Source organism: Solanum dulcamara, chromosome 6, assembly GCF_947179165.1.
Source record: "Solanum dulcamara chromosome 6, daSolDulc1.2, whole genome shotgun sequence".
In the NCBI taxonomy this organism is placed as follows: domain Eukaryota; kingdom Viridiplantae; phylum Streptophyta; class Magnoliopsida; order Solanales; family Solanaceae; genus Solanum; species Solanum dulcamara.
The window spans coordinates 21537993-21564749 of record NC_077242.1 but is presented as its reverse complement, the minus strand read 5'-3'; positions in this window follow the sequence as shown (position 1 = coordinate 21564749).

Genomic DNA, 26757 nt, shown 5'->3' with positions numbered 1-26757 from the left:
TGTTATTTATAGGCAAAATTCAGATTAAATTTTTTTGATTTGAACTGAAAATAAAGGCATTTATGAGGACAACAAGAAGAAGGTGAGAAAAGATTTCACAAATCTTACCTTTTTTTTGTCTTTGACTGAAAGTTGTGGCTTGGAGGAAATCTCGCTGATGATGGTAGATGAAAAACAGAGAGAGAGAGAAGCGAAGTGATGGCCGGATTTTCTGGAAATTGAAAGGAAAAGAAGATGAAGGCATTTAATCTAATTCTTTGATTTCATTATTATGTCTCCTATTTATAAATGACATTAAATTACTTAAAGTCTGGACAACTCTCCCTTTTATAGGAATACTTTAAGCAAAACAAAAAGCACTACACATGCTTAAATCTAGAGGCGGCTTGCGATTTGAACACGATGAAGATATTATTATCTTAAAGAATAAGTTAAACGTTATATATATATATATATATATATATATATATATATATATAAGACTAGAACTCGTACATCCGCGCTCAAGGGCCTAAAGGGGAGGACGATCAAAACTATACATATCGAAATAGATGTATAATATGTAATAACATAATTAAGCAAAGATATAGTAAACTTAATTAAGTAATGACTTTTTATATGCATATGTATATAAGACATATTGAAATTGATATGTAATATGTATATTATAAAATAAACTTAGTTAAGAAATATCTCTTACACATATATAGTAAAATAAACACGAAAAAATATTTGAACGTATGAAAATTTTTACATAAAAAAAATTAAGAATAATAAAGATAATAGTAATAATATTAATAAATAGCAAAATATTATAAATTATGAATATCAAAATATATGATTTATTGGATAAAACTAAATATAAATTTATTTATTTAATAAAAAAATAAATTTTAAAATGTCTATCTATTAAGATAGTGATTCGAAAAGTAATTATAGGTCGGTCAAAATTGGGTGTCAACAACTATCATTACTTTCACTCAAATTGACTATGTATATGAATTTTACTCTAAATTCAAGTATGAATTATGATCATGAATTAGAAGTACGTTCAAGATATGAATTTTATGCAAGTTATGAAGAAAGGTGATTTAGGGCCCTATATGGTGACCTAGGGCCTAACAATATGAATTATGTAAGTATGATTTGTAATGATGAAACATCAATACTCACATTGCAATTATGTTATGAAATGAGCTATTCTATGAGTTATGAAATTTATGAACAAGCTATGATATATGCTAAGTATGTTTACTATGTTATGTATTCCATGCGATTTTACTTAACATCGAGTGGACTTGAGGTGGGTCCCTACCAAAAGCCTAAGTAGCAGCCTCATGTCCCATAAACTATGTGCCACCATAGGTTGCCTTATAGCTTAGGCAGTGGATCTATATATAGTGTATGTTATGACCCACCTAGCGGGGTAGAGTCTACATTTGCAAGTAGATTCTCCTTTTTTCCATTGTGTGGGGAGACATCGGAATTCCATGTTTTAGCTCACATGGTCTTATTGTCGGTTATAGTTCTATCCCACATATGTATGATTTCTTATGTACTTCATGATTTCAACTATGTCATTAAAATACTTGATCATTATGATTCTCTCATGGTTTTACTTATCTCATCTTACCATGCACTTTGCTTGATTATTGTATTTTATGATTTATATTATATTTCATGTCCTCATACTTAGTACATTCAAAAGTATTAACGCATATTTATTACCTACAATGTCTCATAATGTAGGGGCTGAGAATCATATTCCCACGCATGGCTAGTAGAGCTTATTCCAGCGAAGTTTTGGTGAGTCCTTATCCAATCGGGGACTAGTTATGAGTCATTTGTTTATATTTCACAGACTTTGTTATATTTCGTTTGAGGGTGAGTTAGGGACATGTCTTATCACCCGCCATTATCATGTAGTAGAGGCATTTGTTGGACCTATATCATGGAGTCTATATAGTCAAGTCACTCTTCTTCTTATGATCACATTTAGATGCTTCTCATATATATTCCAAGATTCATGGGCAACCAACCATATGACCCCTTTGGTGTCAAATTGAAAGAGCTAAAAGCTTCTACTAAGGGAGTCCCACTTACTTTATCCTATGTATGTTTTATGATGTGTCAAGAGGCTTGGTTGGATCCATTCAGAGTTTTAATTATCGTGTTACGACTAGGCCCTAGGTCAGGTCATGACAAAACTCAATGAGAGGCAAGTGGTCATCCCAATTATCTTTGAAATCGATGACACATGCTCTCAAAATATCCTCAAGGGTATGAATGGTGCATTCTGCCTGATCGTCTGTCTGTGGATAAAAAGCAATACTAAAATTCACCTTTGAACCCAAACCTTTCAAAAATGACTTCCAGAATTGTGTAGTCAATTAGGTACATCTGTCTGAGATGATGGATAAGGGAACTCCGTGCAATCTGACTATTTCTTGATTATACAACCTCGCATAATCCTTTGCTGAGTCTGTAGTCTTAACAGGCAAAAAGTGAGTTGATTTGGTCATCCTATCCAGTAATAAAGTCCATATTTATCATCTCTCACTTCCATTCTAGAATTTCAATGTTCTGAGCCACTCTACAAAGCCTTTGGTGCTCAACTTTGACTTGTTGGCAGTTTGGGTACTTGGACACAAACTCTGCTATATCTTTATTTATTCCACTCCACCAATATACTTCTCTCAAGTCGTGGTACACTTTGTAGAACCTGGATGGATGGAATACCTGGAGCTATGGGTCTCTGCCATGATTCTGTCTAGAATACCATCAACACTTAGAACACATAATCTACCTAGATACCTCAACACTCCATCTCCCCCTTTTGCAAAAGCCATTACTTTCTTCTTGTGAACATCATCTTTCAATTAGAAGAGAATATGATCTTGATCTTGCTTTACTTTCACTTCAGCAACTAGAGATGATTATCCTCATTATAAATAATAGTACTACCCTCACTAGAGTCAATAAGTTGAACTCCCAAACGTGCAAGCCTATATACCTCTTTATCCAACTCTTTCTTTCCCTTATCTACATGGGTAGTGCTCCCTATAGACAACCTGCTAAGAGCATCAACAATAACATTAGCTTTACTTGGGTGGTAGAGAATGCTCATATCATAGTCCTTGAGCAGTTCAAGCCATCTCATCTACCTCAAGTTCATTTTTTTCTAAGTAAACACATATTAAAAGCTCTTGTAATCAGTAAACACATCAACCTATACGGCATACAGATAATAACGCCAATCTTGAGAGCGAACACTATAGCTGCCAACTCAAGGTCGTGAGTCGAGTAGTTCCTATCATGAATCTTAATCTTTTTTGAAGTATATGAAATAACCTTACCCTTTTGCATTAGTACACAACCCAATCCAACTCTGGACGCATCGCAATAGATCACAAAACCATCATTCCCTCGGGTAGGGACAAAACTAGAGTAATAGTCCACCTTATTTTCAGATCTTGAAAACTCTTCTCACAAGAATTTGACCATTGAAACTTGGTGTTATTGTGAGTCAAATTAGTCAATAGCGATGATATGGATGAGAATCCTTCAACAAACCTGTAGTAGTACCTAGCCAAACCCATGAAGTCGGGGATGTGGTCCTTGGCTAGTTTTTCACTGCCTCAATCTTCTGTGAATCAACTCAAATACCTTCGCCAGATACAACATGGCCTAGGAATACCACGGAAGCAATCCAAAATTCACATTTTGAAAACTTAGCATACAACTCTTTGTCTTTGAGGGTCTGAAGTACAATCCTGAGATGATTGTTGTGCTCCTCTTCATTTCTGAAGTAGACTAATATGTCATCAATAAAAATAATCACAAACATGTTCAAATACTATTTGAACACTTGAATCATTAGGTCTATAAATATTGTAGGAGCATTAGTCAAACCAAAGGACATAACAAGAAACTCAAAGTAACCATATCGGGTCTGGAAAGTGGTCTTTCGGATTTCATATTCTCTCTTTTTCAATGGATAATAGCCTGATCTGAGGTCTATTATTGAGAAAAAAGTGGCACCCTAAAGTTGGTCAAACAAATTATCTATCCTGGGAAGGGGATATTTATTCTTTATAGTGACCTTGTTCAGCAGACGATAGTCAATGCACATTCTCAACGATCCATCTTTCTTTTGTATGAATAGGATAGGAGTTCCCTAAGCTGATACACTCAGCCTAATAAATCTCTTATATAGGAGATCTTTCAACTGTTTCTTCAATTCTTTGAACACGATGGGAGCCATTATATATGATGGAACAAATCTAGGCTGTGTATCGGGAAGAACATTAATTCTAAAGTCGATCTCCCTTTCAAGAGGGACTCTGGGAAGATCATCATGGAACACCTCAAGAAACTCATTAAAAACAGGAACTGGCTCAAGGGATGGAGATTTCATACTATCATCTTTAACTCACACAATGTGATAAATACACCCTTTCGAGATTAACTTTCTGGCCCTAATGCTACACCTCGTACTTTTGTACCCTGGAATGCTTCTTAAGCTTCTTAGGTTTTTGGGAAGGCTCTTAAATTTCTTAGAAGTCCTCATGTGATTCGGATAATATATAATGCTATCAAATAAACCTAAGGAAAGGAGAAGGAGATAATCCATAATAGAGAAGAGTGGAAATAGGGTTATAAGAATCCGAAAGAAGTTGGAGGTCAAGTAGTGAGTCGTAGGACTCGACTTACTTGTGAAAGCTATTACTTGGGACATTTTATATACTAATCTACTTGAGTACACTTCGAGCTTGCATAGCAAGGATTTCATAGGTTCTTAAAGTGAGACGAGGTTGCGAACCCACGGAAGAAGCGAAAGGAGGCGTAGAACCTACTCAGAAGCAAGTAGGTGATGCACCTACTTGGAAGCAAGTAGGTGATGCACCTACTTAGACCAAGTAGGTGACACACCTACTTAAAGTGGGTCTCACGCTTCTACGTGGCGGATTTGAGTTGGATGCATCGATGAGGTGGTGCCCTAGGGGGATGCCACATGTCCCACCCTAAGTAAGTATATATATATATATATATATATATATATATATATGTGTGTTGATGACTAAGGATTCATTTCCTTAGTCTTTTACCTTGGAAAAGTTGGAGAAAAACTAGAGAGACATGGGAGAGTAGCTACGGTAGTAGCTAGGCCAAGGTAAGGCCTCCATTTTCTCTCCATGAATTAATTATTTAAGATATCCTATGGTTATATAGAAGTGTTTAATAGCGTAAAATCTCATTTTTGGGGCAGCAAGGAAGAGATACAAACAATCCGTTAATTTTCAGCATGTTAAGAGAACTTCCGAGACAAGTTTTAGCAAGGTATGGCTTGGTTCTCTTCTCCCACATTTTGGTAAGGGTTTGGAAATGATATGAAGGTTTTAATAATGTAAATTTATTATTTTTAGAAGAACCAAATGGATAGCAAACAACCACGATGTTTCAGCCGCAATTAAGGAACTTCTGAGGTGGGTTTTGGCAAGTTTTGGCCAATTTCAGGTAAGATAAGATCTTTCCTTTCAATTTGGATTTTATGGTATGGTTATGGAGTGTATTAAACGCCTTTTATGTGTATGGAAGTATAAAAATTTCATAGATATGTTTGACGTTAGAAACAATCTAAATTAGAGTCGTTATAGTTAAGTTGAAGTCGAGTATTGTGTTATTGTTATGGTGCTGCAGGTTGGGTGTGGTTTAATTACGTGTTGCAGGGATGGAACGTGGGTTAAAATAGGTGTGGGTGCTTCTGGTTTCAGCCACCTAACCCTCTATTCCGCGTGGTTAGTGATTTTACGGATTAATGATTAAAAACCTTATTTTGGTATCGTGATTTTGGGCGAATTGTTTGGGACTTATTTTGTGTAATATTGAAATGGTGTAAGTGTGTATTGGATGATGGTTGTTGTATTTAATATGTATTCTAAGGTTTGGAGATTAATTGGAAGTTCGGATAAGGCGAGTTATAAAGGAGATGCTGCACGAATTTTGTTAACTTCTTAACTAACTAATAGGCTTGTCAAGACTAGTCGAGAAAGGAGAATAAGTGATTGATTCCTATGGGTGCTTGATTTTGGATTTATAAGCTGGAAAGTTAAAGATTATTTATGTTAGTATTACCTTCGTGTTAAATAGGTTCGAAGGACGACGAGATAAGCCGGGTTAAAAGAAATCGATACGAGGTATGTAAAACTTATCGCTTTCTTTCTTTTGGCATGTCTTAGCTATAAGTGGAATGTAATATGTGCTCTAAGGATAATTCCATTCATAAAGATTCGAGAGTGATTCATGCGTTTGACCTATTTCTTGATGTTAGAACTCCTACAATAAGTGAGATATTGCCTCTCAAGTCTTCTGTATGAAGGAAAGTAGTAAGTATGTAAGGCCTATCTCTCCCTTGGTTTGGCATGTTTCAAATGCATGTAAAACCCATCCCTTTTCTTTTTGGCATGTCCTACATATAGGTTACGAATTATATGTATATGAAGCTTGGGGTAACTCTATTCATAAGCTTCAAGCGCAACTCATGACTCTTATCCACGTCTAAATGCTAAAACTCTAAAGGCAGTCGAGCCACTACTCTCGAGTCTTTTATGTGTTGAATAGTAAGTGGAGATATAATCTCTTATTCCTAAGGACCCTACAATAACAAATGTCCTTGGTTCCATAATCTGTTGAGCACTTCTTTGATACATGTTTTTGGTTCACTTGTAGCTGTTAAGACTCTTAAAAGAGTTAAGCTCCTATTCCTCAAGTCTTCTATATGATTGAATAGTGATTGGTACGAAAAAGCTCCTCTGTTTAAATACTCGAACTTCTATAAGATGGTTTATACTATAGTAACGTATGACTATGAAGTTGAGGCTCCAGTTGACATAGAGCCCGTTTGGATGGGCTTTAAGTTGGTCAAAACCAACTTAAAACACTTTTTTAGCTTTTGGACGTGTTTGCCTAATGCTAACTTTAAGCCATAAAGTTCTTAAAGTCAGTCAAAAATGAAAAGTTAGGATTTCTAACTTTTTTTTCCTAAGTGCTTAAAGCTATTTTGTTTGACCATGGAAATTACTTTTATATCCCTTATATTTTAACTAAATTCTCAAACTACCCTTTTTATTCTTTTAACCCTAAAATTCAAATACTTATTTTCAACATAAGCACTTTTATCCAAACACTCAACTGCTTATTTATAAAAATAACTTTCAACACTTCAAAGTTCTAAAAGCACTTCATACATAAAAGTTACTTTTTAAGCCCATCCAAACGGGCTCATATTCCCTAATGGACTCTAGAGGGTACTGAAGATGATTCCTACCCTGGTTTCCAAGTGACAGTTCGTTTGACCGTTTTGTTGAGCCTTAAATGATGAATTTATTCGCATATGGTTATTCACTAATCCGCTCGCGTATGCTGCTAATACATTATTCACCACATTCTATGAAAGGTCGGGCATGATAAATGATGAAATGCTTATTCACCGCATCCCATGAAGGGCCGGACATGATAAATGATAAAATGTTTATTCACCGCGTCCCATGAAGGGCCGGGCATGATAAATGATGAAATACTTATTCACAGCATCCCATGAAGGGCCGGGCATGATAAATGATGAAATGCTTATTCACCGTGTCCCATGAAGGGCCGGGTATGATAAATAATGAAATGCTTATTCACCACATCCCATGAAGGGTCGGGCATGATAAATGATGAAATGCTTATTCACCGTGTCCCATGAAGGGCCGAGCATGATAAATGATGAAATGCTTATTCACCGTATCCCATGAAAGGCCGGGCATAATAAATGATAAAATGCTTATTCACCGTGTCCCATGAAGGATCGAGCATGATAAATGATGAAATGCTTATTCACCGCATCCCATGAAGGGCCGGGCATGATATATGATGAAATGATTATTCATCGCGTCCCATAAAGGGCCGGGCATGATACACGATGAAATGACAACTTCATCGAGTCCCTCACTAAAGGGCTGGATACAGTATATAGGCATGCATATGAAAGCATAGTGATTCATTTATAACCTCGAGTCCCACAGCGGGCCGGGTACGAATTGGGGGAAAGATATACACGCCTTCATTTCACATAGTGCAGGTATAGTAATTCATTAACAGTTACATTTATTGCCTGCATCCCTATTTCAGTTGAAAGCTCATTTATGTTATGTTATGCTTTATATACTCAGTAGATGTATTGTACTGACCCCCTTTCTTTAAGGGGATGCATTTCATGTCCGCAGGTACAGATACACGTTTTGGGGATCCACCAACTTAGGGTTCCACTCAGCAAGTTTGGGAGAAGCTCCATGGAATTGGAGCCAAGCTTTTGGGTACTAGACCTTCTATGTATATATTTGTATATTCAGGGGTACGGCGGGGGCCCTGTCCTGCCATATGTTATTATTAATACTCTTAGAGGTCTATAGACATGGAAGTGAGTTGTGTTTATATGTATGCTCAATTGTGTTTGTATGATTTATGTTTAGGAAGTTCCCATTATCTTGGAGGCCTTGTCAGCTCGCGTGCATGTATATCATGGGACAACCCCACATGCTATGGTATCCTCGTTAGCTTATGTGTTATATTGCCTAAATAATAGGTGCAATAAGTAATGACCCCTCGGGGGACAGGTTGTGCCAATACATAACCATGCGACAGGGGTATACGTGAGTGTCTAGCTTGGACACCCATCGCGGCCTATGGGGTTGGGTTGTGACACCTAAGGTAGGAAATTAATTTACCCTTAGGTACATCGGGACCACCTTTCCACTCTAAGACATGCTCATTCGAATACTGAAACTTGAAAATTCAAGTAATACAATCAATCGAGGCATAACAAGCATATAGCTAGTGCATGCCAAGAATAACATCAAAATCAACCATGTCTAACTCAACTAAGTCAGCCATGGTATCTCTGTGATAGATGGATACAAGAAAATCTCTATAGACCTTCTCATCTAGAATAGACTCGCCAACAAGAGTAGACACTCTAAAAGGCTCAAAAAGAAACTCGGGAATTTTATCAAACTTATTAGCCACATAAGAGTTTACAAATGACAGTATAGCACCCGGATCAAGCTAAGCATAAAAATCAAAAGAGAATACTTGAAGCATACCAGTAACCACATCTAGTGAGTTTTCTTGATAATGAAGATTAGCTATAGCATACAGACGGCTTGAACCTCCACTAGTGCCTAAAATAGTGGTTCTCTAATTACCTCGAACTGGCGATGCTATAGCAGAGGACTAGGCTCTATTCGCTATGGAAGTGACCCATCTGAACACACTTGAAAGAAACATTGGTGCCTATACAACACTCTCCCAGGTGGATTTTACCAAATTTCCTACAAGGTAGTTTCTCTTTCGAACCTTGAGCCACACTTCCTTGGGACTGAGAACCCTGGTATCTAAAATTTTGATGATTATATTCCTTCTGATCATATTTATTACTGGGTACTAATGCACTTGCCGATGATAGTGCAAAGATAAAAGACGTTTTCCGGAAAAAGGACCTGTTGCCCTTACCTTGCTTCTTCTCACTATCTTACCCAGCTGACTTGGATTTCTTGATCAAGTATCCTTTCTATCTTTCTTTTTGTCATCCTCAACTTTTGTGCGTACACCATAAGCCTGGAAATATCCATATTAGAAATCAGTAGTGATGCCTTGCACTCCTTCTTCACGTGTCTGCCCAACCTGGAGACAAACTTTCTCATCTTAGACCTCACATCTGGAACCATCTCTAGAGCATATCTCAACAGCTAGATCAACTTAAGGCTGTACTCCTTCATAGTCAGTCCCTCTTGATTTAGGTTCACAAACTCTTCAATTTTCTCCACCTTTAATTCTCTGGGGAAGAAGTGGTCAACAAGCTCATCCTAAATAGCTTTCTCAGCGTCCTCACCCCTACCTTCTTCCCAATGGTTGTACTAAACATTTGCCATATCCTTGAGCTGGTAGAAAACTAACTCGACTCCCTCAACTTCAGTAGCATGCATGGTATTTAGGATCTTCCACATTTCATCAATGAAGTTCTGGGGATCCTACTCAACCTTAGACCCTATGAAGACCAATGAATTCAAATCCTCGTGGCAGCAGATGTCTTTTGAGATCTAGATCTAGGAGATGGTGAACTTCAGCTACCACTCTAGGAAGCTACCAATTGAGTGAGAATGGTGATAGCTCCTATGAAATCTTCCTTATAATTGGGAGCAGTCTGAGTAGTAGGCATCTAGGGCACCTCAGTAGCCCTTGCCGGTCAGCCCATAGTTCTTACTCCAAATAGTGGGTGTATCTCAAACTGTGAAACCTTAGTGCTAGTGGTGTTGTTTTGACTAGTGGTACACGTAGGAGGCATTATCTACAAATGCGTAAAAGAACAAATTAGGAAGTAACTTTTTGAGTTAAACTCTTTCACACAAACTTTGAATACGAAGAAGTGAAACAATTTCTAATATTCTATAGCATCCTAATTATAAGTGTGGTGCACGACACACCCATAAGCAAGACTCTACTAAAAACAACTTCATAAACACCCTAGGACTCTTGAACTCTGGGCTCTGATACCAAGTTTGTCAAACCCCGATCGGGTACCTTATGCATAGCCGACACTCAGAAACCAGTTCTAGTTTTTAAGCGAACAACTTGGTCTCATCACTCATTCAATCATTAGCGGAAGACTTAAATAAAAGCAAAAGAAAGATACTTACGTGGGCTCTTAATATCAACGTCAAAAGAGAGTAATTTTTCAAATAAAATAGTCTCATATAAAGTAGTTTTTAGAAATAACTCAAGGAAACATCTCCAATCTACTCTATCTATGTCTAAGAAACCTCTAATCACTATCTATGGGGTGCCAATGACATGTCCATGGCTACCTCAAAATAAATCAAATATCAACATCAAGAACTAAATAGATAAAGATATTTCTTCAAATGTAAGGAGGTCTCCCTATAATCAGGGAGGGGAATGATCTTCAATGGAGCACCTGTTGATAATCACTAGAACTTATATTTGCATCATGAAATGATGCAGGTCATATGGTGCCAGTACATAAAATGTATAAGTATGTAAAATACCTGGAAAGTAAATACATATATTTTCATGACCCGACCTAGGGCCTAGTCATAACATGATGATTGAAACTCCGAAGGGATCCAACCAAACCTCTTGACATATCGTAAGCATACAAAAGGTAAAGTAAAGTTGAACATGGCATAAGAACAAGTCTAATCATAAATCATAAAAGAGATTATACTTGACTACATATAGACTCTACGTGTTTTGTCCAACAAATGCCTCTACTATTGAAGACGAGCGGAGGCTAAGACATGTCTGTAGCTCACCCTCAAAATAAAACATAACGAAAAAGTCTTTGAAAGAAATAACCAACTCATAACTAGTCCTCGATAGATGAGGACTCACCAAAAGTTCACCGGATGGAAGCTCACTAGCCACCTGTATGACTATGATCCTCGACCCCTATATTATGAAATAATGTAGAAAATAATAAGCGTTAGTACGTTTGAATGTACTCAGTATGCGGGCATGACATGCAATATAAATCATAAGATACAATCATCAAATAACACACATAATAAAAAGGGGTATGTAAAATCATAATGATCGAAGCATTTAGGAGACATAGTTGAAATCTTAAAAGAACATAAAGAAATATACATATGTGGGATAGAACCATAACCGACAATAAGACCATGCGAGCTATAACATAGAATCTCGATGTCTTCTCATACAATGAAAGAAAGGAGAATTTACTTGCCAAGGTAGACTCTACCCTGCTAGGCCGATCATGTACATTCTCTATATGTGGATCCACTAGGTAGGCCAAAAGGGAAATCCTATGGTGGCACATAATTATGAGATAAAAGATTTTACATAAGGACCTCGTAGATCGATCCCCCACCTCAAGTCATTATTTGGTGCTAAGTCAAATTCCACGGAATATATACATAGTGATCATACTTAACATATACTATGACTTGTTCATAAACTTCATGATTCATACATTAGCTCATTTTCATGTCATACTTATTATGTGAGTATAAGTCTTTCAATATCACAATTTTATATTTGCATAATTGATATCATTAGGTTCCTTGTTCACCAACATAGGGCCCTGAGTCACCTTTTTCATAACTTGCATGAAATTCATAATTTGATCATAATTAAAATCCGTTATCATAATTCATACTTGAAATTAGGGTAAAACTTGCATGCATAAAACAATTGATTGAAAGACCTTGAGGGGATTGGATTGAAATGATGTATGATCATACTATTCTTATCACCTCATACATAATTCATGAAAATAACATCATTTAGATAGGAAATTTACTCAAATATCATATAATTCATCATAAGTAAGAAGGCCCAATACATAATCATTGAAATTGGGGCTTTTGAATTAAACATCATGAAAATGAGTTGAGTAGAACCTTGGACTCCATGGGTGAAAGGGCCCATGGATGAATCCACACATACCTTGATTGAAATTGAACTTGAGTTTGAGAAAGAAGACTTGATCTTGAAGAAACCCTAACCAAAGCTTGATAAAGATGATGAACTCTTGTGGAACTTTAGGAGAGAAGTCTAAAATTTGCTTGGGAGTTAATAAGGGAGAACTAACAGACTAAGGAGTATTTAGGATAGTTAAAATCATGAACCTAGTCATAAAAACGTCCATATACATTAATAGAATATAGGAAAAAGATCGAACTACCCCTATTTAAACCTGGCCGAGTAGCCCAACGAGGGTACTCTATAAATCTTAGAGACAGTTGCAGGCCTCTGAAAACCTTGATTTTTGCCTTATTTGAACTTCTTCTACAAGTCATGCCGACGACTCATTCTCGAGTCTACGATTTATAATCTCCATTCATCCTGTAGGTTCTTAGAATCCTGTATATTCGAGCCTCTGAAGTTTTACTATGAGTCAATATTATGACTTGTCATTTGGTCAATGACTCATGCTGCAGAGTCATAGGACCTCTCTTGAAACTTAGTCCTAAATAAGCCAAAGGCCTCCCTATATGACTCATTCTTACGAGTTGTAGGAGTTTATACGAGTCGTAGGAAGACTGGTCAAATATGAAGTTAGTCCTTGTTTTGGGGAACTTTTCTTGGGTTCCAACTTTCCGACTTTCGGGGTATTACATATATAGAAAATCATCTCAAGAAAGTTCACTTATGAAGACTCAACTTCGAACTTAGCACCCATTTAACCTCAGGTTTAAAATAAATAATGTTTCTCTTGGTTAAAAACATGGGTATGCAGCATCAAAACAAGATATGTTATTTATTAGGGAGTTTCTCTAATTAACAATCATCACTTATGAACTTGCGATGATACAACGAAGTGATATCATTGCCACATACATTCAATACCTTGTCAGGATAATGGACATCAACACCTATAGATCTAATTATGAAGTCTTTTTTTGGGATGAGAGAGGTATAGACTCTATCCAACATTAGCTATGTAGTTATGGGGTTTGAGTCAGTTAAAATCTTACCCAACTTGGTGCTCAATACTACTCCCAAAAACATATGCTCATATTAACATCATCATTTAGTCTTATTAGACTTTTAATTTAAACATCAAACTCATCTCAAAACATCATCATATACATCGTCATCAAAACATCTTGCTCAAAATCCTAATTTAACTTTATGTTCAATTTCATCAAGCTCATTAAAATATGCATCATCTCAATTTAAAAGCAATAGCTTATTTTCTGCATGAAGACAATCAACCTCAACCTCAAGTAATGCATGGACAAAGTATGACAATAAATCAACTAAGGTTCATGTGAATAAATGTATGGATGTACGTCTCAATGCCTACTCAACATCAGGTACATCATCAATACAAAATTAGATGAAAGAAAACTCAAGAAAGTATCAACTGACTCAAGAACTCAATTCTAGGATTAGGGTAAAACTCAACTCAAATTCAATTTCAAAGAATTACATGTTGGGCATGTGGACATACTCAATCCAACTATCTAAATAGCCTTACATACCTTAAAAACAAAGGAATAATCAAAACTCGAAGACCTTGCTTGAAAACCTTGAACTCAAGCTGTCTTTCTTGGCGGAATAACCTCAGAAGCCCCTGTATTTGGCTCCATTTGTCACCTAGACTCTTCTACTCACGACTTTGCCAATTGAACACTTAAAGTTCTTAAAACATATTATTTTAAACCCCTTTGACCATTGACCAAGCTTATGTGGCATTTGTTTTATTGAATCTGATAAAAAGCATGGTTACACGTATTTAAATGCAAGTGAAGACAATTATTTTATTTTAAAAAAATATTAAATATAAAAGGAAAAATATAACAATTAGAAAATATTCCCTACCCCTAATCTACTGTACGCTTCTTCTTCTTCCTCATAATTTCCACCCAACCCTCACCACCAACACACACACTTTTTCTATCGCTTCTCATACTCTTACACATAATTCTTCCTCTCTCTCTTCCCATATTCTTTCTATCATTTGAGAGTTCTAGTATGATTGAGAAAAAGGGCAAAAAAAGGAGTTTCTTCATTGTGAAATAGAGCCGGATTTTAGATGAGTTTTTGAAATACATATATTTGATGCTGTCAAAATTGAACGCAATTTTATATATCACATATTTGCTGAATTTTTCTATAATGACCATCTTCATTTTTTTTCTCTCACCCACCATTTTAGTCACTTTATCATCATCATTAAATAACTAAATTTATAATAAAATACCATAACAAAGCTTTACTTGTCTCTAATTCCTCTTCAATACAAAAAATTTACAAGGGAAGAAAAAAAATAAGATAAGATCTAAATAGTAGAATAGATGAAAGATTTGGGAAGAGAACAAAATTGGAAAAAAATTGAGAAAAAAGGCTTTGGAGATGAGTTTGAATTTTTTTTAAAAATATATAATATTTATAATAAAAAAAGATGTGTCAATTTATATCTCATATGGATAGTGATATGTTATCCACATCAGCGCGATTGAGAGACACACATGATCACAGGGGTTTAAAATAATATATTTTAATAACTTTAAGTGCTCACTTAGAAAAGTCAAGAGTAGAAAGGCTTAGGTGACAAACGGAGCCAAGTACAAAGGTTTTCGAGGTCATTCCGCCTTCTTTGTTCTCTTCAATTTCTTCTCTCAAAAGTTCTAAGTATGAATGAGAGGAAAACCCATATCGGGTAAGTTAAGGGACTATTTTTGAGTCTCTAAACATACAGGGTTCAATTGGAAAAAGGTGAGAAAAGACCAAAATGTCCTTCATTAAAACTGAGTCTGACACTTTCATGGATGTCCACCATGGTCCGTATAGCTTACCACGGTTAGTGGTGAGCATCTTGGTCCTGGAATTAGGTTGTATTGGTATAGGTGGCCACTAAGAAGACCACCACGGGTCGTAGAGACGTCCGTGATCAGCACCACATACCGTAGAGCCCTTTGTGGTCCTTACCTTTACTTTTACCTGATGCCAAGACCCCTTCATGTATACTCTTCATGAGCCGTGAAGATCAATACAACCTGTGAAGGGTCTAATGGTTAGCTTCTAATGCATATTTTTAGTGTATTTGTAGCTAGTTCCAGCTAGAGACTTTAGGGGTGTTATAACAAAGTCATGTAATATTTTGAAAATCATAACATGTGTGGGAGATACCGATAATCGACATATAACCATGTGAGCTACATTAGGGAGTATTGTGTACTTTCCCACCAAAAGGGGCCAATATGCTTGCCATGAGGTAATGTGGATCCTCTAAGCTAGTGTCTAATAAGGACAATCCTATAGTGGCATATAGTTTAGAGACCTGGGTAATCGCCATTAGTCCAACTCAGTGCTAAGTAATATCACAAAGAAAAGCATGCATAATCATAATCATATTCTATGAAACAGTAAGAATCTAGTGATACTGAGTCATTCATGAAAATCTAAAATCATAAGAATAGCTACTTGAAATCATGATAGATAACATAGTCTTGAGACATACTTTTATTGAAAGCAACTAAATTAATAGTCTTTCATTATGAGAGATACTTTAATAGGAAGCATCATATTTTCATATAAACTTGTTGATACTTTATTTGGAAACATCCTTAATTCATATATTTTTTCATAACATAATGCATGCATAGTAGCACAGCTTAAATCATGATCATAAATACTTACATAGTATGGGTTCATAAAACTATCATTGAAAACATTGAATTACGATTAAATCATGCATTATAAGATCAATCATGAAGAATAAGGAAATCATGAAACCCTAGAATTGGGTATGTGTAAGACCCCAAAAGTTGGAAAGTCAGAAAAATTAAGGAACAAAGGATGAAATTCTAGAAAACTCAACTTTTGGGCATTAGGTGGTCTTCACGAACCCAATACGGGTCGTGAAAGGTACTGTGGTCCATACCCTACTAAATGGTTACAAAAGTGAGGACCACGAGAGGCCACCATGACTCGTGGTGCAGTCCACAGACCATTATGTCTTTCACGGTGGACACCTCTGCAATCCCCTATCAGAATCCTCTTCACGCCTCAGGTTCACAGATGATAGAAGCCTCCATAGACCGTGAAGGTCTTCGTGGAGGAACTTCTGAAAATTTCCTGCAAACTCCAAAATTAGAAGCTCAACGAAACCACTATGGTGGACCATCATGGACCGTGGTGACCATGATGGGCCATGGTGGGTCTCGTGGTGGGCAGCCTTCCCAAGCCTTTTGTAGAAAAAATTCAAGTCCCTCACTACGGAGGGGACCACGTGATGGCCCGTTATGGGTCCTAAATTTAGCTTTAATGAAGGTTATTCTAGTCTTTTCCCTATATGTTGTTAATAAATGTGGATGGTTTTTGGGACTAAGTTCATGCCTATTAACTACCCTAAAATATTCTAACTCTCTGATTCTGTCCATAACTCCGAAAACCCCAAAGTCTTTTCACCCAAGTCTTCTCTCAAGGCTTTCTTCTCTCTCAAGAAAACTCAATAGGGTTCTTCAAGGTCTAGATTTCAATCTCTACAATCTAGGGATAATTAAGGTTAAGGTATGTGGGACTGCATGCAGGAGTACTTTTTACCTTATCACGACTCAAGTCTATGGCCTAGACATGACACGGAGAATAAGATACCTGGAGGTACCTCACCCAAGCCTCTTAGAATTTATTTGGTTTTTCTAGGTAATGACATTCAATAACAAGCAGAAATAAATTAGGTACTGTGACTAAGGGAAACGACATAGAACAAGAGTCATAAACAACATCAAAAGCAATATCTATTTGTCCAACAATACCTCTACTACTTTAAACTTGGCGGGCGCTAAGACATGACCCTAGCACACCCTCATAATAAATAAAAATAACTGTCATGATAAGTATCCCAAAAGAAATTTACATAACAAAGCTAGAAAGGAAAGGATGTTTCTTCAAAACATGGGAACTCACCAACAAAGTATCATTCAACATAATCAACTAGCCACGTAGAGGTGAGTGTAGAGCAACGCTGGTCCCTATATGGTAATATTATATAGGCAATAAAGTACGCATTGTACTTTGAATGTATTAAGTATGTGAACATGCATTATAATGAAAATCATTAAAACATATATAAGTAAAGTACATAAGTGAGTGCATGCATGAGTAATCAAGTAATGAGCATTTGAAACCTTCTTTTGTGGGAAGATGACCGTAACTGACATTTAAGACCATGTGTGCTACTATATGGAATCCAACATAATCCCCTACAGTGGCACGGGGAGACTACTTATTGGGTAGAACTCCATCAACTTTATTCATTTCTTTAACTTTAACTTTAAGGGCTATTTGTAGATCCACTATCCTAAGCCTACAAGGTCTCCTATGTTGGTACATAGTTAATGGGAAAATGGGTTGCTACTAGGATTTCCTTACCGAATCTCACCTCATTACCCCATTCGGTGCTAAGTCATTCCCATAGAATAGTTCATATAATAAGAACATAATCATTTATATAGCTTTCGATCATTAAATCATTATTCGGTAGAATAACTCATAAAAAATTTTATTTGATTCACACAAATGATAATTGGCGTTTCACCAAGAGAATACATCATTTCATCATTCTTTTATTTCTTAAGACTCTCTTTAATCATAGACATCTGCTTTCATAAAATATTCATTTTGGAGTCAAAGATTTCAATTCAAACTTCATTGAGAACATAGTAGAACTAGATGGGTTCTATTTATTCAACCTTTAAATCATTTAAAACAATGCTAGCATGCATTAGAGTAATGAAATGCATCAATTAAGGTATCTTTTAAAGAACCCACAAAAATACCTTGAAACCCTTTCATGCCTTCATATAAAAACCTTTAATAAAATCATCAATTTCATGCAATTAAGAGTTTATATAGACTAAGATAGATAAATAAACTTTAAATAAATAATAATCCATGTATTTGGAATCATAAGATAAAACCCATAAGATTTCACCATTTTAAATTAAACTATGAAGTTGAGAAAAATATTTGCGCTCTATGGGTGGAAGAACCCATGAATGAGACCCACATACCTTGGTGAATGAATCCCTAATGCAAGCTTGAAAATAATTAAGACTTGATCTTCTTGGAATAAAACTCTAGCTTTCTTGATGGAGAGGAAGACTTGAGAGGAACTTGAGAGGTTAGGGTTTTTTTGGTTGAGGGAGTTAATGTAAGGAATGAGGGTTTTGGAAGGTTTAGGGTCTTTAGATAGGGTCAATTCAGTTACCAAAATGACCATACTTTGGTGTTAAAATGTGGGAAAAGACTAAAATACTGCTTTTAATCTGGCCGGATTGGGCTTCACGGGGACCCTTCAGAGTCCGTGGTGGTGTACCGTGGTAAATGATTTGGAGAAAGATTTTGGAAATCTACAGGGGGATTCACTGAACCTTCATAAATTTCTTCACGGTCCATAGAGGGCATCACAACTCGTGAAATATGGTCGTGGTTAAGGTCCTGTAGAAGGCTTGTAGAGTGACTACCATGGAAATACACCACAGTCTGTGAAGAGATCCACGACCCGTGGTGGTCATCCGTGGTCCTCGCCTTAGAAATTTTCTGGGTCCTTAGGGGAAGGGTCACCACGGAGGGTACTACGGTCTATGTTCCCTCATAGTGGTCCCTTCCTTGCAGGTCTGGGTCTCTGAATCTCTACCACAGTTGCTCACCACGGTCTATGGTATGTACCACGCCCGGTGATGGCCTTCCATGGTAATCACATTGTGCCAATTTCTACAGTTTTTTGAGATTTCATCCTTTGTTCCATGTTTTAGGACTTTTTAATTTTTGAGGTCTCACAATATCTCCCCTTTTGGAACTTTTGTTCTCGAATGAGAATCATTCATATAGAAAAGGACACGACATGAGGACTAGCAACCCAACATGAATACAATGACACTTGAAATACATAAAACATGATATTTTTAAACTTAGCTTAAATCATGACTTTTAAATTCAACTTCATGAACATGCATGCATATGAGGACTTAGGAAACTATGAGACATAGGAGTCTCAAACATTTGAGCATGAATATCTGAGTACCTTAGACTTGAGTAGAATGAAAGAGATGAGGGAAACATTTCATCATATCCGCTTCCTCTTCCCATGTAGCGCTTTCAACTTGTTGATTTCTCCAAGGACTTTGGCGAATGCAACTTCTTTGTTCCTTAATCTCTTAACTTACTGGTCCAAAATTTAAATCGGGACCTCTTATAAGTCAAGTTTTCTTACCCACACATTTTTTCAACATAGACACATAGAACACCAGATGAACCATGGCTATCTCCAAAGGCAACTCCAACTCATAAGCAACCTTACCAACACATTTCAAGATTCTATGAGTCCCTACATACCTAGGGCTCAATTTCCCCATCTTACCAAATCGAACTACACCCTTCATGGGTGAAACCTTCAAGTATACCAAATCATCCATGTTATACTCAAGATCCCTTCTCTTAGTATCGGAATAGGACTTATGATGACTTCGAGTCATCTTCAACTTTTCTCTAATAACTCTCACCTTCTCCAAAGCATCAAGCACTAAATCGGGACCCAACAAGGTCATCTCACCTACTTCAAACCAACTAACCAAAGACCTACATCACCTCCAGTAAAAAGCCTCAAACGACACCATCTCAATGCTTGAGTGGTAGCTATTATTGTAGGCGAACTCAATAAATGGTAGATGATCATCCTAACTCCCTTTGAACTCCAACACACAAGCCTCTAACATATCCTCTCATGTTTGAATTGTTCTTTCGGCTGTCCCATTGGTTTGAGGATGGAATGCGGTACTTAGCTTCACCATGGTACCAAGACCACTTTGAAACTATCTCCAAAAATAAGAAGTGAATTGGGTACCATGATCCAAAATAATTGATAATGGAACACCGTGCAATCTCATAACTCCCAAATATACAACTTAGCATAATCTTCGGCACTATAAGATGTCTTGACCAGTAGGAAGTGAGCTGATTTTTTCATTCTATCAACAATCACCCAAATTGAGTCATGATGCTTCCGAGTATGAGGCAAACCCACCATAAAATCCATATTCATATCTTCCCACTTACAAGTGGGGATTTTAATGTCTTGTGACAAGCCACCTGGCCTTTGATGTTTCTCCTTAACTTATTGGCAATTTGGACATTCGGCCACGAACCCTTCTATATTCTTTTTTATGCCACTCCACTAATTAAACTCTTTTAAGTCTTGGTATATTTTTGTCGAACTGGAATAAATAGAATATTAAGAATTATGAGTCTTTTTCATGAGCAAACTCCTTAGGACATCCACATCCAGAACACATAACCAACCTTTGGAGTGTAGTACCCCATCTCCCTCTTGTGAAAAGACCTCTACCTTCTTTTTCTTGACCAACTTCTTTAACTCTACAATTATCGAGTCAAGGTCTTATTTTGACTTAACATCCATTATCAAAGATGATTCAGATCTGTTATGAACAAACATACCACCATCATCGGAACCACTCAACTTCACCCCTAATCTAGCCAACCGATGAATATCTTTCACCAACTCCCTCTTCCCTTCATCCACATAAGCCACACTCCCCATAGATACTCTACTAAGTGCATCGGCAACAACATTGACTTTACTTGGATGATAATGCACACTCATATCATAATCCTTAAGAAGATCAAGCCACCTCCTTTGCCTTAGATTGAGGTCCTCTTTGGTGAACACATATTGGAGACTCTTGTGATCGATGAACACATCCACATGTACCCCATAGAGGTAATGCACCAACTATTTTGAGGAAATACAATGGCAGCTAACTCAAGATCATGGGTAGGTAGTTATATTCGTGTACCTTCAATTCCCTAGAAGTATAGGCTATAACCTTGCCATTTTTCATCAAGAAACAACCAAAACCAATCTTAGAAGCATCAGAATAAACTACAAACCCTTCTAATCCTTTCGGTAAAGTCAATATATGAGTAGAGGTAAGTCGATCTTTCAAAGTTTTGAAACCCCTCTCACACTCATCCATCCATAAAAAGTTTGCCTTCTTTTGGGTCAATTTCATCATAGGAGATGAGATGGAGGAGAACCCTTCAATGAACCTTCTATAATAACTGACTAGACCAAAAAAGCACCTAATGTCTGAAGGAGACAATGTCCTAGGCTAATTCCTCACCGCCTTCTCTTTCAACCAAAATTCACATTTTCTAAATTTTGCAAATAATTGCCTATCTCTCAAGGTTTGATGCACAACTCTCAAGTAATTCTTATGTTCTTCTTCACCCCGAGAGTATATCAAGATGTTGTCAATAAAGACCACCATAAATATCAAGGTAGGGTTTGAACACCCTATTCATTAGATCCATAAACACCATTGGTGAATTCTTCATTCCAAATGACATCACCACAAACTCAAAGTGACCATACCTTGTTCGGAATGCTATCTTGGGAATGTCACACTTAATTGATGATAGTCGGATCGGAGATTAATCTTCAAGAAATGACTTGCCCCTTGTAATTAATCAAACAAATCATCTATTCTAGAAATTAGGTACTTGTTCTTAATGTCACTTTGTTCAATTGACGATAGTCTATGCACATTTGAAGTGACCCATCCTTCTTTCTCACAAACAACACAAGAGCACCCTATGGTGAAATACTTATCCTAATGAATCCTTTATCCAACAAGTTCTTTAATTGTTCCTTCAACTCCTTTAATTTCATCGGGCCCATTTAATGAGGGGAATAGAAATAGGTTGGGTATCGGGGAGGATATCAATACTAAAATCAACTTTCCTTTCAGAAGTGATACCGGGAAGGTCATCGAGAAAGACATTGGAAAACTCATTAACTATGGGAACTGATTCAAGAGAAGGACTTTCATAGTCGACATCCCTAACCCTCACGATTTGGTAGATGCAACCCGTAGAAAATAACTTTTGGGTCATAAGACAAAAAATGAACGTACCCTTCGCTACTGAATCGTGACCCTTCCATTCAAGAATAGACTCATTCGGAAATTGAAATTTGACTTGATGAGTTCTACAATCTATGGAAGCATAAGATGCATGCAGCCACTCCATCCCAAGTATAACATCAAAATCTACCATGTCAAGCTTTATGAGATCACAAGGAATAACTTTATGCAAGATAGACATGGGAAAACCCTTAAGACTTTTCTAGCAACAATGACTCACCAATGGGGATAGACACCAAAGAAGGTTCTACTAACATTTCTGGTAACACATCAAACCAATTAGCAAGGAATGGAGTAACGAACAACAAATTTGTATTCGGATCTAATAGTGCATGCACATCAAAACCAAAGACCTTTAACATTCTGATAACAACATTGGGTGCTTCCTCAACCTCTTATCTCATATACAAGGCATAAAAATGGTTGGTGCGTTGGCCACCTCCTTGATCATGTTGACCATGAGCAATTTTTCCTTTAGGCCTACCACCACTACCTCTACAATCTTTAGCGTGGTATCCCAGTTTGCCACACTTGAAGCATGTAGTAGAATCGGCTAGGCATTCCTCTTTGTGAGTCCTTACACATTTCTTGCAAGTGGGGAAAGCTTGAGTACTAATATTCTCTCTTGGAACTATTGGGTTAGCACCCTTTTCCTTTTTGAACCTTGGAGGAGGGTATTGGTGGAACCTTGCCCCATGAATTATTGCCCACCTTAGCCTTTTCCACTACCACCATGATCGAACCTTTGAGAATTGAACCCTCCACCATCAACTCTAGCCTTCTTGAACCCTCTTAGCCTCTTCCTCAATTTCTCTTCTTCAATATTTTTTGCATATGTTATGAGTCGGGAGAATTGAACCCTCCAACATGGCCGTCTTGCAGTCCTTGGATACCAAACTAGAGACACTAGAAATAGACTTGCTCATCCTTGCCCTTGAGTTGGAGACCATGAAAGGAGCATACTTAGACAATTTGGTAAACTTGAGGGCATACTCCCTCACACTCATGCTCCCTTAGTGAAGATTTATAATCTCTTGGATCTTTGCCTCCCTTACCTCCAAAGTAAAGAAACGGTCTAGGAAGGCTCTTTTGAATTCTTCTCATTCTATTGGCTTTATGTCTTTATACCTTTAAACATTTTATAGGCTCCACACCCTTGAGTTGATGAGCCACTAGCTCGACCTTTTCACTTAGAGGCACACCAATGATAGGCACAATTTGATAAAAATCCTTAATAAACTCCATAAGGTCCTCATCTAACTTGGAACCATTGATCTCGGGCAGATTCATTTTCTTAAAGTCTCGAATCCTAAAAGTCAGAGTAGGAACTTGAGGAGGAGGAGGAGGAGGAATGCCTTGATTCCCTTGGTTGGCTATGGCTTGAGCCAACAATGTGATGATATTTTGAAATTCTGCATGGGTCACTCCCTCCTCATGATGTGGAGCTTCGAGAATCAGAGATGCTTAGTCCTTATCATCAACCCTTGCTTTAGGTGGAAATACTCTTCCTCGAGGCATTATTTAGAGAACACAAAATGGTTCATTAGTCATAGAAAGTCTTAGGAAACTTTATGGCATGACATGAATTTAAAATATATGAAAACTTTTCTAAATGTCCCATAGTTTACTATTTATAGTTGTGATATGCTTCACAACCCTGAACAACACCCTATTTGATATGGTATGTTGGAATCCGAGAACCATTCAAAGCCTAGATATCTAATACCAAATTTGTCATAACCCAAGTCTAGAGCCTAAATGTGACACGATGAATGAGACACCTGGAGGTACCTCACCCATGTCTCTTAGCATTCATTTGGTTTTTCATAGGTAATGAAATTAAATAACAAGTGAAATTAAAGGGGTAATAGGACTAAAGGAAATGACATAGAACAAGAGTCATAAACAACATCAAAAGCACCATCTATTTGTCCAACAATACCTCTACTACTTTAGACTTGGCAGGGACTAAGACATATTCCTAGCTCACCCTCATAATAAATGGAAATAATGGTCATGATTAGTATCCCAAAAGAACTTTACATACCAAATCTAGAAAGGAGAATATGTTGTTTCCAAAACATGGGAACTCACCAATAAATTAGACTTTAACATAATCACCTAGCCACGTAGAGGTGAGTGTAGAGCAATGTCGGTCTGTACATGATAATATCATGTAGGCAATAGTGTATGCATTAGTAATTTGAATGTAATAAGTATGTGATCATGCATTATAATGAAAAGCATTAAGACATATATAAGTAAAGTACATAAGTGAGTGCATGCATGAGTAATCAAGTAATGAGCATTTGAAACCTTCTTTTGTGGGAAGATGACCGTAACTGACATTTAAGACCATGTGTGCTACTATATGGAATCCAACATAATCCCCTACAGTGGCACGGGGAGACTACTTATTGGGTAGAACTCCATCAACTTTATTCATTTCTTTAACTTTAACTTTAAGGGCTATTTGTAGATCCACTATCCTAAGCCTACAAGGTCTCCTATGTTGGTGCATAGTTAATGGGAAAATGGGTTGCTACTAGGATTTCCTTACCGAATCTCACCTCATTACCCCATTCGGTGCTAAGTCATTCCCATAGAATAGTTCATATAATAAGAACATAATCATTTATATAGCTTTCGATCATTAAATCATTATTCGGTAGAATAACTCATAAAAAAATTTATTTGATTCACACAAATGATAATTGGTGTTTCACCAAGAGAATACATCATTTCATCATTCTTTCATTTCTTAAGACTCTCTTTAATCATAGACATCTGCTTTCATAAATATTCATTTTGGAGTCAAAGATTTCAATTCAAACTTCATTGAGAACATAGTAGAACTAGATGGGTTCTATTTATTCAACCTTTAAATCATTTAAAACAATGCTAGCATGCATTAGAGTAATGAAATGCATCAATTAAGGTATCTTTTAAAGAACCCACAAAAATACCTTGAAACCCTTTCATGCCTTCATATAAAAACCTTTAATAAAATCATCAATTTCATGCAATTAAGAGTCAATATATACTCAGATAGATAAATAAACTTTAAATAAACAACAATCCTTGCATTTGGAATCATAGCAGAAAAATCCATAAGATTTCACCATTTAAAATTGAACTATGAATTTGGGAAAAACATTTAGGCTCCATGGGTGGAAGAACCCATAAATGAGACCCACATAGCTTGGGGAATGAATCTATAATGCAATCTTGAAAAAATGAAGACTTGATCTTCTTTGAATGAAATCTAGCTTTCTTGATGGAGAGGAAGACTAGAGACGAACTTAAGAGGTTCTGGTTTTCTTATTTGAGGTAGTTAATGTGAGGAATAAGGGTTTTGGAAGGTTTAAGGTCTTTGGTTGGGGTCAATTAAGTCCCCAAAATGACCACACTTTGGTGTTAAAATATGACAAAAGACTAAAATACACCTTTTAAATCTTTTCTGACTGGGCTTTACGGGGACTCTTCATTGTCTGTGGTGCTCACCATGACCCATGTTAAATGACTTGGGGAAAGATTTTAGAAATCTGTAGGGAGATTCTCTAAACTTCCTCTACAAAGACCTTCACGATCCGTGGAGTTCATCATGACTCGTGAAACATGGTCATGGTGAAGGTCTTACAGGAGACCTACAGAATGACCACCACAAAAACACACCACAGTTAGTGAAGAGCTCCACGGCCTGTGATGATCATCCACGGTCTTCGCCTTAGAAAGGCCTTAGGGGAGAGGTCACCATGGAGTGCACTATGATCCATGGTGCTCACCATGGTCTATGGTCCCTCATCGTGGTCCCTTCTCTGTAGGTCTGAGTCTCTGAATCTATACCACGGTTGCTCACCACAGTCCGTGGTGCATACCAGAGCTTGTGATGGACTTCTGTGATCATCATCTGGTGCCAGTTTCTACATTGTTTTTGAGATTTCATCATTTATTCCTTGTTTAGGACTTTCCAACTTCCGTGGTCTTACACATGCATGGAATCCCAAAGATCTCTTCTTAATTATCTTATAAATTCTTCAATTTAAAAGCCCTAGTTGCATGATTTTCCATTGGGTCTTCTCAATTATGATATATTCTGAAGTTATTAGTCTAATTATGTATAATTCACATATTACATGTTTCAAGTTGAATTTCACTGACCCATGATACATGCTAGTTTTAAGTATGATTTATGAGATATGATCATTATCTTTAAGTTATA